At 44.7% G+C, this 19691-nt stretch overlaps 2 protein-coding genes across 14 annotated transcripts in view; one reads left to right on the top strand and one right to left on the bottom strand.

Annotated features, from left to right (window-relative positions):
• LOC551203 (E3 ubiquitin-protein ligase MYCBP2) overlaps positions 1 to 19691 on the bottom strand; it is a 176350-nt gene that overhangs the window by 95576 nt on the left and 61083 nt on the right. The window lies entirely within an intron of this gene.
• The window catches only part of LOC100578621, a 68796-nt gene continuing 50712 nt past the window's right edge, over positions 1608 to 19691 (top strand). Inside the window, exon 1 of the mRNA XM_026446241.1 lies at positions 1608 to 1833. The gene's annotated coding sequence lies outside the window, so the exon portion shown is untranslated. The remainder of the gene's footprint in view (positions 1834 to 19691) is intronic.

The raw sequence follows: 19691 nt of genomic DNA, 5'->3' as shown, positions 1-19691 counted from the left end.
CAACTACGGAAACCGGGTCGCGATTAAAATTCTAAAGCGAGCTGGCAGAGACAAGAACAATTTAGTCTAATTGTCGGAGACAAGTATGATAAGTGACACAGTGTTATACAACAAGTCGGATTCTGGAACGATCCCCAACCCACCCGCATTCGCATTCCGACTAGAAGATAATATTTTAACGTTCAGAAATATCGATTTTATTCCGTTCCTCCACGATTCAGAATCGAAGAATCCAATGTCGTTATCGATGTTAAAAAATTACGATTCAAATTTGTTGAACCCTCTTCGAATAATAAAATATCGTATCGCGTGTCCTTTTTAAACCGAGATTCGTCGTTGTTCGACGAGCGTAAAAAACCTTTTCTCGGCGAATTCTACACCTCTCGCCAAGATTACTCGCCCTCGCGTTTCCGCTCCGGATGAATTTCATCCTCCTCGCGAGCTCTGAAATCCGGTAACGCGTGGCTCCGCCACCTTAAGAAAACGCCTCGAGAATCAGCTTTCTCCCGCGCTAATACACGGTGTCGATTTCATACCGGCCGGCCGGCCGCTCCTTCTCAAACTCTTCTCGACGCCGGGTCGACGCCCGACGTCCCGCGCGCGGGGTCGTCCACCTAAACGTCGCTTCAATTTCCAATCGCCTTCCTCCCTTCCTCCCTTCCTTCCTTTCGAATCCTCGCCATATTTTCCTCACCGTTCGCTATCTCCATCGATCGATCGATCGAACGGATCTTGAAAGTCTAATAAGAATCCATTCTCGGACCCTTTCCACGAGATCCTTTACTTTACGTCGAACGTCGTTCCATGGCTTCTCTCGGACAGAAACATTCGTTGAATTTGAACGGAGGGCGGAAAATTGATACGTATCTCGCATTATACCGTTTTTGTTATCGCCACGCATCCTCTCGTCTTCGTAAATCTCGTCTTCCGACTTCCGAAAGATGTTATCGGCGATAATTTAATTTATCCCGGAGAACGAGCGACGTATGCGCCCTTATCTCGAGCCAGGCTTTTCACGAATAGTATACGCGATGTGATTCCATTAAAATAATAGTGGGTTAAAAATACGGCCGTTAATCAAAGGGCTGGGATCATATTTAAGAGGTATTTTAAGAGGTAGTTACGAGCATATATGCAGACACGCCTGTTGGCAAAAACCTCTCTCGGAGAAAATTTCTTATCTAAGCGGTTCCGCTATTTTCTTCCGATTCTGTTAAAATCCAAACGGTGCAAAAATTTTATCCCGTTCATAGCGCAAAGTTCTCAATATCTTTGCAAACAATAATTTCAACACTTTCAATAATTCATTAAAGAGAAAAAGATTTGTTAAAAAGTATTATTACCGTTATTATTATTCGAATTAATAAATTTGGAGGAGAAAATATCCTCTCCCTCTTCTCTTCTGCGGGAAAAGAGAAACACCAGAGACACTTTGGAACGAACGCGTATTCGAAGGAGGATGAGCTCGCGATTGTGAGCAAGCCTTAAGGCCCGTTCCTCGCAGCGAAATCATGGCGGGGATGGCCCTCGTCCGGTTCTCCAACCTAGGAGAGTCCAGGTTTGCCAGTGGCGGCGATGCGTTTGCGGCGTCTGCTTCTGCGCATCGTCCCGATCCGATTATTTTATCCACGCCATCGAAACGCATCCGCGAATTTCGAAATTTCGAACCGATAAATCGAGTGTTCTTTCCTTTTTCTTCTCTTTTTCTTTTCTAATTTACGAAAGGAGAAAAGAGTGAAAACTCATTGTTGCGTGGTCGATTCGAGGTGTGCCGAGTTTCGCAGAGAAGCGTTTTTCCACGGGTGAGGATTTCATGGAGCATCAATCGGAGCGGTGAGTGGTTTCTTTCCGATCGGTGATCCTAACGGCCGCCTATAATCATTCGCCAAACGACGCCATCGACCGGATCGAAAACTCGATTTCAGCTCCATCTCGAGCAATCCTCGGGAGAAAAGAGAATCCGTCCTTTCGCGAAATACGGGAAGACAGTGCGGATGGTCGACATCCTTGTTTCTCGAGGAGATGATTAGGGGACGCTGTATGAAACCGCGTTTATTTTACGAGTAGAACCGGCTATTTCGGTAAAACGGCGACGATCCCCAGCTTCCACGGGTTATTAGAATGAATCGTAGGATTTTCCCGTCCTTCTTCTCAGCAGAGTTGCGGGAGGATTTATACGAGAGAGTTTTCAGAAGCGACGACTTAAGAGTTTCACGGTATTTTCGTATCTCGTCCACGCGATTACATTCGAAATTCGTTCGTCTCGAATTGTACTACATCTTCGCGACGATTCCCCAAAAGAGACATTTATACGCATTTCTCCCGACGTTTCGTCGATATCTCGATAGATCGAATCGCCGCTAATATCTATATCGTTTCGAAACCATCGCGAAGCGAGCAATCGCATAAATTCACGGAAAACGGAAAATTTTCAACGCGCGTTCGAGTGTGTGCTCGCGTTTTAAAAATAAAAATAGAAAAAAAGGGAAAAAAAAAAACACCATTAAACTTTTCGATTCGCGATAGCGTAAAAAATTGAAGATGAAAGAATTTTTTGTTTTTTCGATCTAAAATTGACCGTTTCCAAGAGCATAGTATGGAAATTCAAAATCAAAAAAAATTTTTTACGCAATGACAGCTTTCGCTCGTTTAAATTGAATATCCCCCGTTTTATTACGTATAAATTTGATGAAAAGCGAACACTGTTTATTTATGTTATTTATTCGCCTATATTTTATTTAAAACTTTGTTTGCATTTGTTACACTACATTTTATTTATTTACATATTTTTCCCTTTTTTTTTTTAAAATTCGATATTCAATACGTCGGAGAAACGACGTATCCTCTTTGCGAAATATCGTACACTGTGCCATGCGTTATTTCGGCGACACGTGTTTCGCTCCATAATTCCCTACCCCAATTACTCGAATAATATCCGACAACGATAAATCCGACAAACGAAACGATCGATACAATATTACGATTCTAAAAGCGGGGGAAGAAGGAGAGGAGCAGGTCTGGATGGATCGAATCGTTTCTAAGGAAGAAAAAAAAATGAAAAGCAAACCTCCCGTTATCGACCATTTGCCGGGGACACGATTTCCATAGATCGGCAGTCGATTTTCCCCGTATCAGCTCGTGCGTGGGCCCCGCCACTTCTCTCCAACGAGCTGTGTCGCCCGGTCTTTTATCGCGGTGCTGATTTATCGGGGTGCGCCCCGTCATGCGTGCACACGTGCGTCTATTAATAGAAAGCCGGGACCACCGTGATCTTTTCGAGGCGGTTCGAAGAGAACTCGCGTCACCCTTAACGAACCCATCCATCGATCCATAAAAACCGACGAAACGTATTCTTTTCCTATACGTTTCACGATTTGGCCGCGAACCGAACAAATATTCGCGTGTCAAATGCAGTGAATTTTTTCCATGATCCACGTTTACGCGCCGTGATCCGAAGAAATATTGAGAAACGCTCTGATCGTTCTTCGAGGAATCAAATTTTCCAAGTGAGGGAAATACGGATTTTCATAATGTCAACCATCTTTGAATTGCTCGAATCGGTACAACGATATCGTAATTAGGGTAATGGTGTACTTTTCCACCTAATCGTTTATATCGGCGGGAGAATATCCGTTTCGTCGCAAAGCGTCCCGATAATTCATCTTTTTTATCAAATTCACATCCACTTCTCGCCCACATCCATTACAATCTTCGTTCGCAAGAAACTTTGTTCTACCATCGTTATTATCCTCTTTCCTCTTCATTTTCCCTCGGTTTAAAAAAATCGTTTTAAATCGCGATTAACTTTGATTAATTTTTCCCCTTCGAAATCTCGATTTAAAACAATGCAAATATAACAACCATCACCTGTGCACACTCGATAAAAATCTATGATCGATCGATCCTACGTCCTCCTCCAAGTTAACCAACCTTAACCAATAACTATCAGCTACTACTTTTTTCCCCATCCGTTTCCTTCCTCTTCCTTTTTCCTTTCGCGACCTCTATCCGTTTTAATCGAGATTCGAACGATTTTTAATCCGCGAGAATATATCGAGAAAGGCTCCGCAGAAACGAATCGAACGATTTTCAAAAGTTTCGCCGAGATCATCGAAGAATGGAAATACGAGGAACAGTTGCGAAATATGGACTGTTCTCCTCTCTGCAAATTCTTTCGATTTCACGAGGAAAGGCATATTTTCGTCCCGCTTATTAACGCGAACAACCGCTCCATTCACTCACTAATCGCGGACCGAATTGAATCCACGTATAATCGCGCCAATCTTCGTTCAAACTCGGTTGAAAATTAGGAAAGGGAATTAGAGATTAGCGTCGAAAAATTGAGATCGAAGCTATTAAAATTTATAACGCGCGTTTTCGGCAACGTTCGATCGAAACTTTGTGAAATTTCCCTGTAATAAAGGAAACTTTTTTCCCTCGTCGAGAAAGAATTCCCGAACACTCGTAGTTATTAAAATAGAAGGAAGGAATGAAAAGAAACTGTGTTCTCCAAGAGTTAAAGTGGAAAGTAGAAGGTCCTTTGATCGCGAATGACCAACTTAACTTATCTTCCAACTCGTTCAAATTTCCCGACAACGAAACTTCTTTAAAAACTCCTACGCCACGAGTATTTTGTAACCGTGTATACATAAAAATCCGTCGATGATCATGAAAGGAAGAAAGAGATGGTCGACGGAGAAGCGGATCGAATCCAGCGAGACGAGAGAGAGGAGGCGATCGTGGCTCGTATTTAAAGTGGAATCGACGCGGCTGCCAGTCCCGATGTCGGCCCCAGCCCAGACCGGAATAAACGTCGCGGCCGACGTAACCGCCGATATTTCCCGTCCGAGCCTATCGGCTCGCCGGGGGACGACTTAATAGAACGATGCCGGGCCACCCTCTTAATGGAATATCGCATAAAACCACCGCGGGTGGCATTAAACCCCTCGTGGCCAGGCTCGGGCGGGCAAAAAGCGAGCCAACCCCGAAGCGCAGCTTCCTTCCTCCATGTACAGTTATCGAGCCAACCCACGCGAAGTCTTGGCTCGTAATTGGGTCGTTGCGCTGGAAAACACCCGCGAAAAAATTGGCGAGATCCGAAAGAAGGCGAACGAGGGGAAAATCCTCGCCGTGAAACGGTGGTTAACGAATCGATGGAATGATAAAAGGAAATAATCGGTCGAAACTCATCTCGAAACTTTATAGATCCGCTACTTCAATCGAACGATAATTAATCGGAGGAGGAGGGGATCCTCACTCGATTTCGATCCGCAACGATTCGCTTCGGATACGTTTCGTCACAAATGGGAGAAATAATGTAAAACGATTGCTTTGCACAATTTTCATTACAATTGTAATCGAGATTTATGGATTGATTGTGAAGGAAAATTTCGATTATTTAAGGAAAACGAGGGAGGGAGTGGTCGGCAAGTTTGGCAGACGGCCGGTCTGGAAATTCCTTCGCGTTCGACTCCGCGTCTTCCGGATCGAGTTTCGAAGCGAGCAGCGTGTGGAGGAGGTCGCGTGCCGATGGATCTAATTAGCAATCGGGGCGATGGTTTAGAAGAGGGTTGAAAGGGGAGAAACGTGGCGCAAAACGTGTCTGCGCGGCCCCCATTGTCCCCGACCCGTTCCAATTATACGTTGAAATTGCGGTTCGATTCGAACGCGATGCGGTGTTCGCGATCGTGGAGCTCGTGTTCGATTCGTGGATCGGAGATCGTTCCACCGACACCTTTGTTTCACGCTCGAACAAAGTTCGATCGTCCAAGTCGTAGTCGTAGTCGTAGTCTTTCCAAACAGGCTTAGGAGACCGTGCAAATTCTCCCCGCTTTTTATTTTTTCCTCTCTCTCGTTCGCCAGTTGATCGTCGTTAATTAATCTCGTCGTCGAATCTCTCGAAGAGAGAGAGAACGAGTCACGGCACCATTGTTCCTCGAGCTTATTAACTCGATCGAACGTCGGATGTGGAAAAACGCGAAATGGATTCACGAATCGTGGCGGGATTTGTACTACTCTGGACTAGGAAGTTGGAGGGAAAAGTTACTCGAACAAATTACTTACTTAAACTTATTATAAATTCAAGCATTCGAAACAAGAGATGGAGGAAAACGTCGGTCTCGATTTAAAAAAAAAAAAAAAACAGAGAACTCGAGGACGTTGATAAAATCAACAGTCGTTGCATGCGGCTCTCGAGAATGAAGAGTCACCTACAAACTCGCGTGACTGGAATTATTCAATGCACCTTGAGATACATATATATATATATACACGTGTATAAGAATTAACATTTTTTTCTCTCAACTTGGATGCCTATGGACGGCAAGTTCTTCTCCTTAATCGAGATGTAGCGGAAATAGATATTCTCAAGGTGAAGAACAATTGGCAAATTCTCGTTGATGGCGATCGATATCGTTCGACGAGATAAGAAAGCGGCCAATTCGATTAGACGACGGAGAAACTCTGGTTAATCGTCGGTTCGCCTTCCTCGTTCTCTCTCTCTCTCTCTCTTTCTCTCTCTCTTTCCAGTTTTTCTCATTCGACGAAGCGAGCGAAGACGGATTAAGGGATCTCGCACGGGCGAATTCGTTTATTTCCGATAACCGAGCACCGGGGAAGAATTTATGACCGCTAAGGACGAGTCGTTTCCAAGTTTATCCACGTCGTCCGGCGAACCAGCCGCCATCCTTCGCGCTGAAAACGTGCCTGAAATTTCCCCCTAGCTCGCGAATCTTCTCTTTTTCATTTCTACCGTCGCGATCGCCAACTGAAAACCTCTGACAATCGAAAGATATCGCGGAGAAAAATTGAAATTCTTTTCTTTTTTCCTTTCTTCTTCTTCTTTTTCTTACCTAAAAATAAAATATCACGCTCGATACTCGAAATGTAGATTTATATACACGATCTCTGAAATAATTTTATATAATAATTATCTCGTGTATTATTATTATTATTCGAATTCCAACATCATTTCCCATTTCCGATCAGAAATCAGAAAATTGGAACCAAATACGGAGACTAATTCGGGCGAATTAATAACGAAAATCGCGGTTTACGATGCATCGTTACGTACGCTTGATACACGCGCGATGGCGCGAGATGCGATCGTAAAGGGAAATCGGAGTGAGGATGTAAACGACGGCGAACGGTGACACGTCTCTTATTTTTCACGACCGATTTTTATCGCTCTTCCCATCACGCGCGCCGTAAAATCGCGATGGCCGGGCATTCCATCTCCGAGAAGTCGATACGGACGATTGGTTATCCGCGAACGAGCGGCGTACTCGTCGTCCAGGGAGGATAAAAATTAACCGAGCCATTCCCTCTCTTTTCCATCCAACTTTTACCCAGTTTTCTAAAATAATGCAAACGAACGCATTTATACATTTAACGTAACGACAGTTGGAGATAAGATTCCTTGAGCTTCGTCGCAACGATCAAACACGCATTCTCGTGAAATCGAAGGGATCGTTGAATTTTTACTGGAGAGAGAGCTAATCGTTCGATATCTTCGCCGTTTTCCTCCGACGTTTTATCGTTCCGTTTCCTTCGAATCGCTCGCGGGAGAGAGAAAGAGAAAAAAGGGAAAAAGAACGGAAACGCGGAGAGGCAAGTGGAGAGACACAATGTCTCGCTAGCTTGGCAAATAAGTTAAGAATAATAGATATCCCCGATCGAGCAAGCACTCGGCCCCGCTTTTATTGACCGTACACTCCGATTACCTCGTAATATAGCTTCGTTAATATCGCTCGTTACGAACCGATCCACCCATCACCTGTGTGTATTAAACCGTACATCTCGTATTCGGCCGCTAAAATTAAAACGAATAAATAGAGGATTACTCTATGCTACTCCATTATCCGAAATTCTCTCGTGCATTTTTGTTTGCGACGTTAACTCAACATCCGACGAAATAAATCGAAAAATTCAAGGTGGCGTCTGGTCCAAGGGAGACGTGAAAAAAGAGAAGAGAAAGTGGGCGGTGGATATCGTTGGAAATTTATCGTCAAACAGGGCCACATTATCCTAGGATGTAGCCAGCCCCAGGGGACGTCCGTTTAATATCGCTGCATCTGTTTGACGATAAAATATTGAAAGTCGACGTTACACGCGTATATAATATACATGTATATCTCCAACCGTGCGTGTTCGAAGGTCCGTTTTCACGATCGTCTCACCTTTTCCTCGAGGATAAGAGGGAACGTTTTCGATTTCGCGGATACGATCCGCCGTAACGAGAAATACGCTCGTTAATCCGACGCGAGACCTTTTTCTCGAACTGGGACAAGTGGGGACGACTCCGACTCGATTCTCGACGAATTCGACTCGAGAAGAATGCCTCCCTTTCCTTTCCTTTCTCGCGGAAGAAAACTAAACAGGAAAAGGGAGGGGGTGAGTCGTTAGTCGCAGTTCCTAGATCGATCGATCCGAACTTTATTTCGTTAAGTCTCAATTAAAATTAATTGGAATAGTTGATGCTCGTCCATTCGGAACCGATATCGATATCCAATCTACCGCGCGCGAAATATTTCCCATCTCGTATAAATTAGTACCAATAATATGTCGCGAATAAATTCTAATTATTTTCTCTCTCAATGTTTACCTCAATTTTTAATTTCTGCCATCCAATCACTCGCGTCCAATTTTCTCCAACGATGTTTCGATGCGATCCAAGGTTGGAGGAGAAAGGGAAGCACAACGATGATAAAATCGGATGATGATCCGATCCTTCTTCATCTCTTTCCAAGATCCACGGAATCGGGTCACGTCGCGTGGAAAAGTATAGACGGACGAAAAGAGGGATAATTAAAGAGGAGGAGGGGATGGAAACTGGACACCGGCCACACCGGTCTTTGCACCGGATCCGGAAAAATTCCGGATGCGCGCGGATCGAAGCGGACGGAATACGAAAAAGCGGCGGGCGAAAGAGAGGCGCGGCACGCGATCGCACGTGCTCGCCCAGCCTTGCCAACCGAATTTACATTTGCTGGAGAGCGCAGCGATCGGAAAAATCGAAACCCGATGAAACCCTCCGCAGCTCGGTTTAGCTAAGGAAAGAAGGAGAAGAAGAGGTTCTCCTTGGAGGACAAGACAAGGAGGATCTTCCTCCCCTAACGAGAAGGGAGCTGTTCGTAAACTTGAAACTTTCTCTCGAAATCGGCCAGAGTATTCCACGGAATAAAGGAACGAATCGAGGAACGATTCGTTCTTTCTTCTTTCGAAGAGGATGCAAACATCGGACACGTTATTCGCACCTGGCTGAGAGAAGAAGCTACAATAGACGGGATGAAAAGCCTCTCCAAGTGGGCGCTAGCTCGAAAAGTTGGTTTAGAAAGGAGGATATAAAACATTTGGGTGAATAATGCATAGCCGAGGAAATGGACCGCTTGGGTCCATGATTCAAATCTCATAAATGCATCGGCCGTCCGTCGGAGGACATCGGATCGTTTTGTCGAGAGATTCTCCCTCTCCTTCCCTATATATATATATCTCTCGTAGCTGCGGGAAGAAAACTCGAGGGGAAGGAGATTTAACACGTAGCTGGCGTGGCAATTATCGAAACGGAACACGGCCGAAACTTCCGACCCCGAAACTTTCGATCGAAAGAATTAATCGGCGAGTTGTGTAAATCTCACGGGGCGACAACGCGCGAGCGTGACTCGACGAGAGGGAGAAGGAGGTAATTTTCCCTCAATTTTTCTTCCATTTTCTTTTCAGCCGGAGTGGAGGCGAATTTTAATTCGTCGCCCGGCTGTTGCCACGGTCCGATATCGAGGGGGAGGGGAGTAAGAAAGGAAGGAAAGGCGGCACGCGCGAAAAAGTTGAACGAGCGATCTCGTGAGAGATAAACACCGCAATTTAATACAATTCCGTTTCATTACGCGCCGTTACATCTAACTTTCACAAGGAAATGTCCCGCCTTCGCTTCTCTTTCTCCTTCATTTTTATTCCATTCCGTCTTGTCGATTGGAGAAAAAAAATGGCGAAAAATTGAGATCGGTAACTCGTCCGTGGAAATTCGTGGGAGGGCATGGATAGTTCGTTTCCAAAGAGATGAAAAACGAATCTTTCCAAGGTTTTAACATCATGGAGTGGATTCGCGATTACCATATCGCGTCCAAGATCGAACGGGTTAAAGTTAAACGGGCGCGTTCCTTTTGTTTCTCCGTTTCTTGCTCGTGGCCCCGTTTTTCGAAACGAGTCGAACTCTCCACGAGATGCGGTCGCGATAACTTTGAGGAAAAGATCCGAGAGATGAGAGGGAAATTTTTGATCGAGTGAAAAACGAGAGAGAGAAAGAGTGAAAGAAAAGGCATCGATCAAAGTTTGGACGAGAGAAAGGAGGGAGAGAGAAGTAAAAGAGCGTTGTACTTTCGTTCTGATTAAATGCTGGGGAAGAACTTTGAATAATTAAGCCCTCCCGAACGACGACGATGAGCGAGGCGAACTTCCGCCTCGTGGTTGCGTTAAACTTTCGCGATAATTGTTGCGAAATTACATTGGCTGAATAGTTGTTAACGTTCAAATTTAATGGAAAACAATCGAGGAGACATGGTGGATTCCGAACGGATATGATATTATTGATCTAAAAGAAAAAAAAAATACTCTCGAAAAATATCTTCAATCCTCAATTTTATTACCCTCCAACGTTCGAGTCAACGATGAATCGAAACGTTTCTCTTCCGCGTAAAAGCAAAAGAACCTGAAAGAGGTCGAGGTTGGAGAGAGAGAGAGAAAAAATAGCGGAAGAAAGCAAGGTGAAGGTGAAAGGAAAACGTTTATACCGAAGGATCGAATAACGGGACAACAGCTCGTTTTCGGTAAGTTTGGTCGCGGCCGCGTGTGAAAACTATTCGCGCGACAACGAGGTCGACGGCGTAGCCCGCGTGGAAACGAGTTTGCCTCGCGGAGTGGTGGTGGCTCGAGAGAGGATCGTTTGACCCGAAAGAGAAGCGGGTCAACTCTGCCACTGGCTGGAGAGAATGGAAATGAACCATTCATTCGGTAGTAGTCGTTTCGAAGGGGAGAGGGGGAAAAAGAAGAAAAGAAGAGGAAGAGAAAGGAAGCTAACAAAAAAACAAAAAAAGAAAGAAAAAAAGAGGGAATTCGAGACACGGAACATAGGACGAAGTTGTCGGGTTTGTCAATTTCGCGCGACCAAATCCCATTTTTTCCCTTCCTTTTTTTTTTTTTTTTTACTCCGCGGGCCACGCGTTGATGAAACGCGATGCGACGAACGTGTAAAACTCGCCGTGTCGCGTTGTGCCGACAGATCGGGCGCCGAGCTAAAAGTTGCACGGGAAACGTGGAAAAATTGTTCGAAAGGAGGGATTGACCGTGGAACAACGAATCGAAAATTAGCGAAGAAAGAGATGAAAGGAGTGAAATCCCGCGCGAAGGCGTAAAACAGGAGGGAGAAGAATTCCTATCGAAAGAATGAGAGAACGGCGAGAATCTGTTTCACGGCACGCGACGAGCGGGCGGTTGGTTGCCTCGTATAAATGGTTTAATTTCCTTATTCAGAACGGCAAAGGCACTCGTCGCGCGGCGACCGGCATACCGATGAAACAACGACGAGGGACGATCAAGAGGGTCGAGGGACGTTTACCGCCAACAGCCCTCGTCGAAAGAGCGCTCCAAACTTCCGCCGGACCACCCTTTTCTCCTCATCCTCCTTGTTAGCGAGTGCAACGATGGGCTCCCCCCTCGAACAAAAAGAACTCGCGCCAATTGTGCCCCTCGTCGCCCCTCCGAATCCCCAAATCCCTTCCTCCAAATTATCCCATCAATCTCCATCTTCGGGAAATCGGAATCGGGATCGTTTACAGTTCTCGAGAGAGAGAGAGGGGGGATTCGAAGGTGATTGGTCGAGACGGCGATCGAGATAAACGACGGCGTGTGCGATTAACCGGGAAGCGAGAAAATTCAACGCGGTAACGAGGTGGACAAACGGGGGAGGGGGAAGGGGAGTTTGGCCCCCGATGCGAAATTCCGCAGCATCTACGAATACAAACTAAGCAGAACGCGGGAGTTACTTGACAGAGAGGGGTTGTCCGCTATCTCGGTTCGTTAACGTTAATTAAAGGCAGACGTCGATAAAGGGAAGTCGTTACGTACACGTGTATATATATATATATATATATATATATGTATCGATCGCGGCCGGCAACCACGTCTGCGTCGATGGTTTATCATTGATTAACGGATAAACAAAACGTGTATCGCATACGTCGGTGTATCTAATGACGCATTAACTTTGACAGATATGGAACAAAGTTGCAATTTTCTGGCTTCCAGGATAGAAAAGATTCGGTAGACCGTGTATTTCGAAAAATGATCTCGAACGTTCCTTTTTATTCGAAGTATTTACTATGCGAAGACCGGTATTACTCGATTCAAAACAGGTCGAAATCGAGTTCCTTTTGACACGAGTGAAACGAACGATGTTCGATCGGACAAAGCGCATAAAGTATCGTTAGTTTCGATCGAGAGACTAGTGGACGGTCCACTCCGATCAAAGATTTCATGGAGCGGAGGAAGGAGAAATCGGCTATTCTGTTTTAATCGATGCACGGTAGCGCGCGGTGTTTACTCGGCACGCTAATCGTCGTGAACGATCAAATATTCGCGAACCGGTTGCCGAGTCGCTGCTTGGCCGAGAGCTAAACCAGTCGAAGGAAATTAAAAGTAAATTGAAATCGGTTGCCGGTTGTCGGTATCGATTTCGAGCGGGTGAAAAAGAGATGGGGAGAGGGAGGGGTTGGAACGCGATTAAATTTCGGCGAGCCGCGAGCTATTCGCCGATCCCACGTTAGAATTTCATAAATCGTGCGATTGTGTTAGAGTTCAAAGAGCTGTCGTCGAGCGGCGATCTGTCATCGTTTAACGTCGATTCCATCTGATCGTTTTATATATATATATATACACACATATCGGACGAATTATGAATTTTTACCGGTGAACGATTCTCTTTTATCGCTTCTCGAGTAACCGATATCAATTTTCATTCGTTTAAATATCTCCTCTCGGTCGAGGAACGGATCGAAACGAAAAGTATATCGTAATAGGGCCAAGAGCACGGGATAAAACGCGATAACTCGCGTTTCCCCCGTGTTTTATATATAGGGGAATCGTTTTAAAATCCGATACGTCCATCGACCAGAGATACTTTTCATTTAATTTCCAAGGATCCTGTATACGTATCATTTTTTTTCTTCTTTTCGATGAAAAGAAATATCGATCGATATATTGAAAAACCTGCCGCTGGATTTATCTTGGAAAGATTCGGTCAAGCGTCTCCCCGCGTTCCAAATACGCCGCGTTAAAATAGCTTTCCTTTTGACCGTGGAAATACGGGAGCGCGTGGAATACGGGAAAAAACGCGTTTGATCGTGGGCGTGAAAATTCGCGATCATCGGTTTCGGAGAAAGGGATCGTACGAATCGGTCGATCGATTCGCCGATCAAATTAGTTTAATTGCGTTCCAGTGGAGGCGAGAGGCCGTTCCCCGCACCACCTTTCGCGCCCGCTAAAAACATGATTACATTTCCTATAATGCACGCGTCGCGTTTAACGTTGAAACGCTTATGCGAGGAAATTGCGCCCACGCCCGCCTTCTCCCTTTCCATCTCGCGGAAGAACATCATGCCCGAAATGTAATTGCGCCCCAATAGCTCCACTCCAGCCTTGGGCCGAGAATAAATACGCGGTGTGCGGAAAGTGTGGAAATTCATTTCGCTTCCACCGATTAAAATCCTCCCCCCTCCTCCCCTTAAAATTCTTCCTATCGGCGTCCACTTTTTTGTCCTGCGATTTATCGATCGTTCTTTAACGTTTCGTTGAGAAAATTTCTCTCTCCCTCAAATATTTTTCTTTCGCGCCTCTTTTTCCGTCAAAAATGTCAATGTCACGCTACTGAGAAAAGAAAAATAAATAAATTAAATGAAACACGCGTGCATAAATTAAAAATTATTAATTTCCATCGCCAATTTCATTTGCATCGTTGATTTGCCCGATCCCGTAATATCAATTATTCATTTGCAAAATCCGAATCTTATTGCACGATCCAGCATCATGAGTAAAAATAAAATATATTTTTATAAACGGATCCGCATCCGCGCGGAGGATAGGAAGAAAAATCATATCGACAAAGGTGGAGGCCCGGCGGATGCATCTCAAATAACCGGCTCCGGTAAAGGACTCCTCCCCCCCCCTCCCCTCCCCCGATAGATTCATGCATCGAAAAAACAAAGATAAAAAAATAGCCGAGTGACGAATGTTCGGCAAACCCCGTGTCGTTTCCCATTTTCGCGTATATATCGAAAAGCGGGAGGAAAATAGATCTCCATATTTTTCTGTGGTACAACGCGCATGGATAGATCGACAGATTGATAGACATTTCATCCAGCTTTTACCAGCCGATTGTCATCTGGTTCCGATTTTTTTTCCCCTTTTTTTTCTTTTTTTTTTTTTCACTTTTTTTCTTCCTTTCGCCCTTCCCTCGTTTCCGATTTCGCAAACTGGACGTTGCTTCATTTTTACAGGGATTTCTTTCTTTTTTTTTTTTTTCTTCCTTCGCGCGATAGACGTCTAGACAGACGATCGAAATAAAGACTATAATCGTCGAATCTATCTGCCGACTCTTTAAAGCGCAACACGAACGATTATTTATTATCGTACTCTCGTTTATTGTTATTATTTTTTTTTCGAGAGCGAAAATAAATTTTATTTATTTATTTTTCTTTTTTTTTCCCCCACCCCCTTCCTATCTGTCAGTCTCAGGAAGGTAGAAATGCGAAACGTATCCGTACGAACATGGCCAATGATTGATTCATGCGCATTGCGTACGAATATCGCGTACTAGCGTTTATTCGTGCGTAATCGCATGTAATCGCGGGAAATCGTATAAATTTTATCACGTCGAAATAATAGAATTAATTAGAATTGGAAACATTTTAAAAGCGAAAAATCACGGTTTTTATTACGCAAAAGGGGGAAAAAAAATGATTACGATATAGATAGATTACGATATTAACGATTGGTTACCGTAAACGCGAAACTGATATACGCGCGATTAGTTCGTGAAATTCGAGAGACTCTTTCGCTACTAGCGTCGCTACAAGCGTATCGTTCGAAGAGGGTATATCGCATGAAACGAATGATTCATTTCTCTAGCGCGAGAAAAAAAACAATGGCCAACGCGAACCAGACCAAATACAATCAGTCCAACTTGACACTATCGATAGAATTCGATTCGACGATTCCGTACCTCCGATTTATGATTCGTACGTAAGCCTCCACGCGGAGACTTACGCGAGGCTATCTCGTCGTATACGTTCGAGCCATGTAATAACAGTTCGGAGCCCCCGTAATAACAGTTACTTTCGAATATTAGATTCAAGGATAGCGAAAAGATAAGGGATCTGTCGACCCGGATACCTCGACCGCTCGATCGACGAACAATGCCAGTTTCGAGTTACGCATCCATCGATCCGACTAATACGTACCTACTATATACGTGTATCCCACGTGTATTTCCCACGTACGAGTCGTAAAACCATTGTTGGTAACAAACCAAAATTAATAAGGATAAACTTGCAGCAACGCATAGCCTAGGGCAATGCGACACTCCATCGAGTAATATCGTTCGAAATTCAAGCTTCGTTTCGCCAAACAACGCGTTCAAGTAGCCAGAACGAAACATTAACTGGCAGTCACGGTGCACCAGCGAAACGACTCACGGAGAGAATCGATCCCGGCCCGCAAATATCTTGCTCCGTTTACTCGTACGCGCTCTTTCTCTCCCCACGGAAACACAATCCACCCAGCAGTATGCAGTATTCTTCGCCTCGTGTTCGTCGTGTTTTTCTTCCAGCTCCCCTCACGAGGGCCCCGGCCTCGAGTTTTCGACGCGAGCTTCGAGTTTCGCCGCTCGCCGCGACAGCATCGCACCGACGCGAATACGCGACACTGGCGCCATCCGTTCGTTCCATCCAGTGCGACCGTGACTTTTACGGAAGAACCGGTGCAACGCGAAAAAGACGAGAAACTGGTACGGTAAGAAGAAGCGAGCAAAACCTCGAGTGTGAGAATTCTCGATCTATGAATAGGTCGGAAGCGAGATCATCGATTGTGTTGCCATAGCTGTCGTTCGCATTCGAGTCCGACGAGGTTATATTTCAGCGCGTGTTCGATCGACGAGCGATCGTAATAAAACCTAATAGGAAATCCAGGCTCGGGATAAAGGATTTCTTGCGTGTAAAACGATGTTTCTCGATCCTTGTGCATCGCGAATCAAAAAATCGTTACGACGATTTCCAAACGTATCTCGTTATTGCGCGAGATCAAACGAACGTGAGAAAGATGGCGGGGCACAACGGTAACGATAAAGTTAAGAAGGCTCGAAGAGAAATGGCGAGATTGGTCGAGATGTTCGTTGGGAATGATCGCGAGAACGAGTCGCAGAGAGGACGGAACGAAAAGAACGGGGCATCGCGCGAGAATTTTCTGTTTGCACCGGACAAATATTTCAACCGGTATTCCCAGTCGTAATCCAGAAAAGTCCCCTTTAATCTCGCGTCGCTCCTTCGACTCGACCCGGCCGCGTGCTCCTGTTCTTTTGGCTGCGTAAACCTACATCCACTCTTCTCCCTTAAACAATCGAGCAAACTAGATCAAATATTAGCCACCCGTTTCCCTGCGATTGTTCGCTCCACTGGCCACGGATATACGTTTTCCGACTACCGGTCAATCGACCGAGCCCCGCCAGGGGAATAAAGCGAAAAGAAGCGAAGAACCGGCTGAAAGTTGACGCGAAACTCGGTGGACTCGGTGTCTCGATGCGACAAAAACTATCGCGTCGCAAAGATACTTCAACGCGATTCTTTCTCTCCACCAGTGTTTTTCCCAACCAGGAATCTGTTTATCTCTCTACGGGATCGTTCCGATGGAAAAGATAATTCGATGCTTCTGGCTCCGGTTTCTTTCGAGTTTGAATATTTTTGCAAGAGTTTTTCGCCACTGTTATTTTTGCGGAAAAATTTTATATAAAAAAAAAATATTAGTTTTTCTTCTTTCTAAAAAGAAAAATACACGGGTTCGCAAAAATAGATGTAGAAAAATTTCTTTGTCGTGTATCGTGTTCTGCGGAAAGATAGTCTTGCAACGAATGTTTCGCTCTGAATCATGTTTGAAAATAAACCGGGTGACGATGTCCGCGCATACAAACGTTACCAAGAATCGCCCGTTAAAGATGAAGATAATATAAGAAGTTTTAATAAAAATCTCTCTCTCTTTCTCTCTCTCTGAAAAATAATTGAAAACTTTGATCGTTTCTTTAATTTTTAAACGTAGAGCAATACGATTAATTTTCCTTCGATAACGATTTTCATCTCGATCCCGCCATTAGGAACGATGTTTCTTTTCGCGACTCGTTTTGATCGCGATTACGACGAATTAAACGAAGCGGAAGAGAATCGGCAACGACAAATCAAGCCGGCATCGATTTTCCGTCCCCCTCCCCAGCCGAGGATTTTTCCAAACGAACAACGTAATACGTGCCATTCGTCTCCCCCGTTATAAATTATAATTGCGCTATAGTTTTTCAGACGGCAACTTGGCGAAATCGAATAATTCTCCGATCGAGATATCGCGCACGACGAATCGCGTTACTTGCTCGGTTGCTCTCGCGGGAACAGATCGATCCACGATTTACGGCCACCGTTTATTCACCCTTTTCGACGAGAGAGAGTCTGGAAAAATTTTGTCCCGGCAGAAATTGATGGCTTGTTAACGATCCCATGTTTTCGCGCGCTTTTCACTCCCAACATTTTAAATCCACGTCGAATCCAATCCTCCGATCGTTCCACGTTTCCGGCATTTGTTTTCCGCTAGTAGGTGAAAAATGACGTCGAAGGAAACGCTACTTGGAAAGATCGAATCCACGCGCGCGAAATTTCTCGGCTGCGCGACAAAAGTTCAGCTGCAAGCTCTCGTTGCACGCTCCGACAATTTTCCCACGCGCTGGAAAAACCTTTTAGATCGGATAAATCGAAAAAAGAAACGATTCTATTTTTTAATTTGCGTTTTGCCGAATTGTATATAAAAAAGTGTCTTCCTTTTTTCCTATTTTTTTTATTGAGAAAACAAAGAGAAGAAGAAAAGAAATAGAAATATCAATATTGGAAGATTCGCCAACCTTTGCGTAGAAATCGTGAAACAAAATAAAACATAAAACGCGTGGCGCAACGAAACGAAATTGGCGGAAACTGTTTCTTGTTATTTGTTTACGTAGGAAGACGTCGCGCGCCGTCTTCTTTCAGCCGAGTTTCTTTCAGCCGGGTGACAAAACAATTGCCGCGGTCTCTTGAAACTCGCACTTCGACTCGGCAATAAAAACAAACAGAGGACGGAAGACAAGTGGAGGGAGAGAGACGCCGCTACAGAACGGATAGAGTTGCAGGTAACCGGGTAAATACACGTCACAGCCAGCCGCGTCTCGGTTTTCGGAATGGGAAGACGCGACAAGCGTTCTGCAATTAAATTATCATCGTCCCCGTCGAGTTATCGCGCGGCTGCCCCGCTATCAACCGCCGCCTTCTGCTTCTTTTATTTCGTCGCCAACAACCTGGCAATTAAATGTATTTATTAGGTAATTAAACGGATCGTTTTTCAGTCTACGCGGCGGGACCGACCACCCAACCGGGGAATGAATCCCGCTTTTCGACTAACAACTCTCGACTCTCAAACGCGTTTAAAGCGATTCGAACAAAGAAACAGGATAGAAAATATCCTCCTCGAAAGTGACACCGATATATAATAACCGTAATTACCAAAATTTGCGAGGCGTCGCTAACGATAGACTTTCCAGAATATCGATCTTTACGAATACATCTTTCCTTCTTTCCTCGTTTCTCGAGGAAATACCACGGCTTCGTTAACCGAGTCCACGACGTTTCGTGCGACCGATATTCGTTTCGAGGCCACTCGATTCCAAGATCTCTTATCGATTCGCGCTAAGACGGTCATTATATCGGCTCATCCACCGATACCTCGGTTTATCGGGAGCTACGATAAAGCTCGAGGCTGGTTGTAATTCTAACCTCTCTCGGTATCGGTATCGGGGAGATGCTGCAACGAAAAAGTCGTCGAGTGGAGGGAGGAGGGCAAGAAAAAGGGAGAAAAAGGGGAACAAAGAGAAATTCAAACTCGAGCCAAGACGCTCGTTCGAAACGTCGCCGAGGGACTTGCGAGAATAGGTGGCGCTGTCGCACGAGTTACCCATCTATATCATCCATCGTGCAACGAGTCGGAATACGAGCGTACCATTCACTGTGGAAAGAAGTCTGTTTTCACGTTTTCATTTTTCCTTCTACCGTGACGTTTGTCGATCCAAAACGATCTAAACTTCTTATTGCATCAGCGTAAATATAGAATAATTTAAAGAATTTTAATTGTATCGATGTGATGCAAACATATTTTTTATTTCTCACAATATACGAAAGCTACGTATGATTTGCAACGATTCATTTATGAACGTAATTTCGTAGTTAATGTCACATCAAGTAATAAATGAAAATAAATTACCATTTTCAAGTTGCAATTTCTACTGGTATGTGGTGTCAAGATCGTCGACAAAGCGTGTCAAGTGGATATAGGATATGATCCTACGGAAGGATCTTTTCTCTGCCGTC

This window comes from Apis mellifera, linkage group LG1 (genome assembly GCF_003254395.2).
Source record: "Apis mellifera strain DH4 linkage group LG1, Amel_HAv3.1, whole genome shotgun sequence".
Taxonomy (NCBI): Eukaryota; Metazoa; Arthropoda; class Insecta; order Hymenoptera; family Apidae; genus Apis; species Apis mellifera.
Note: the sequence above shows the minus strand (reverse complement) of the source record. Positions and strands in the feature narration are given on the sequence as shown.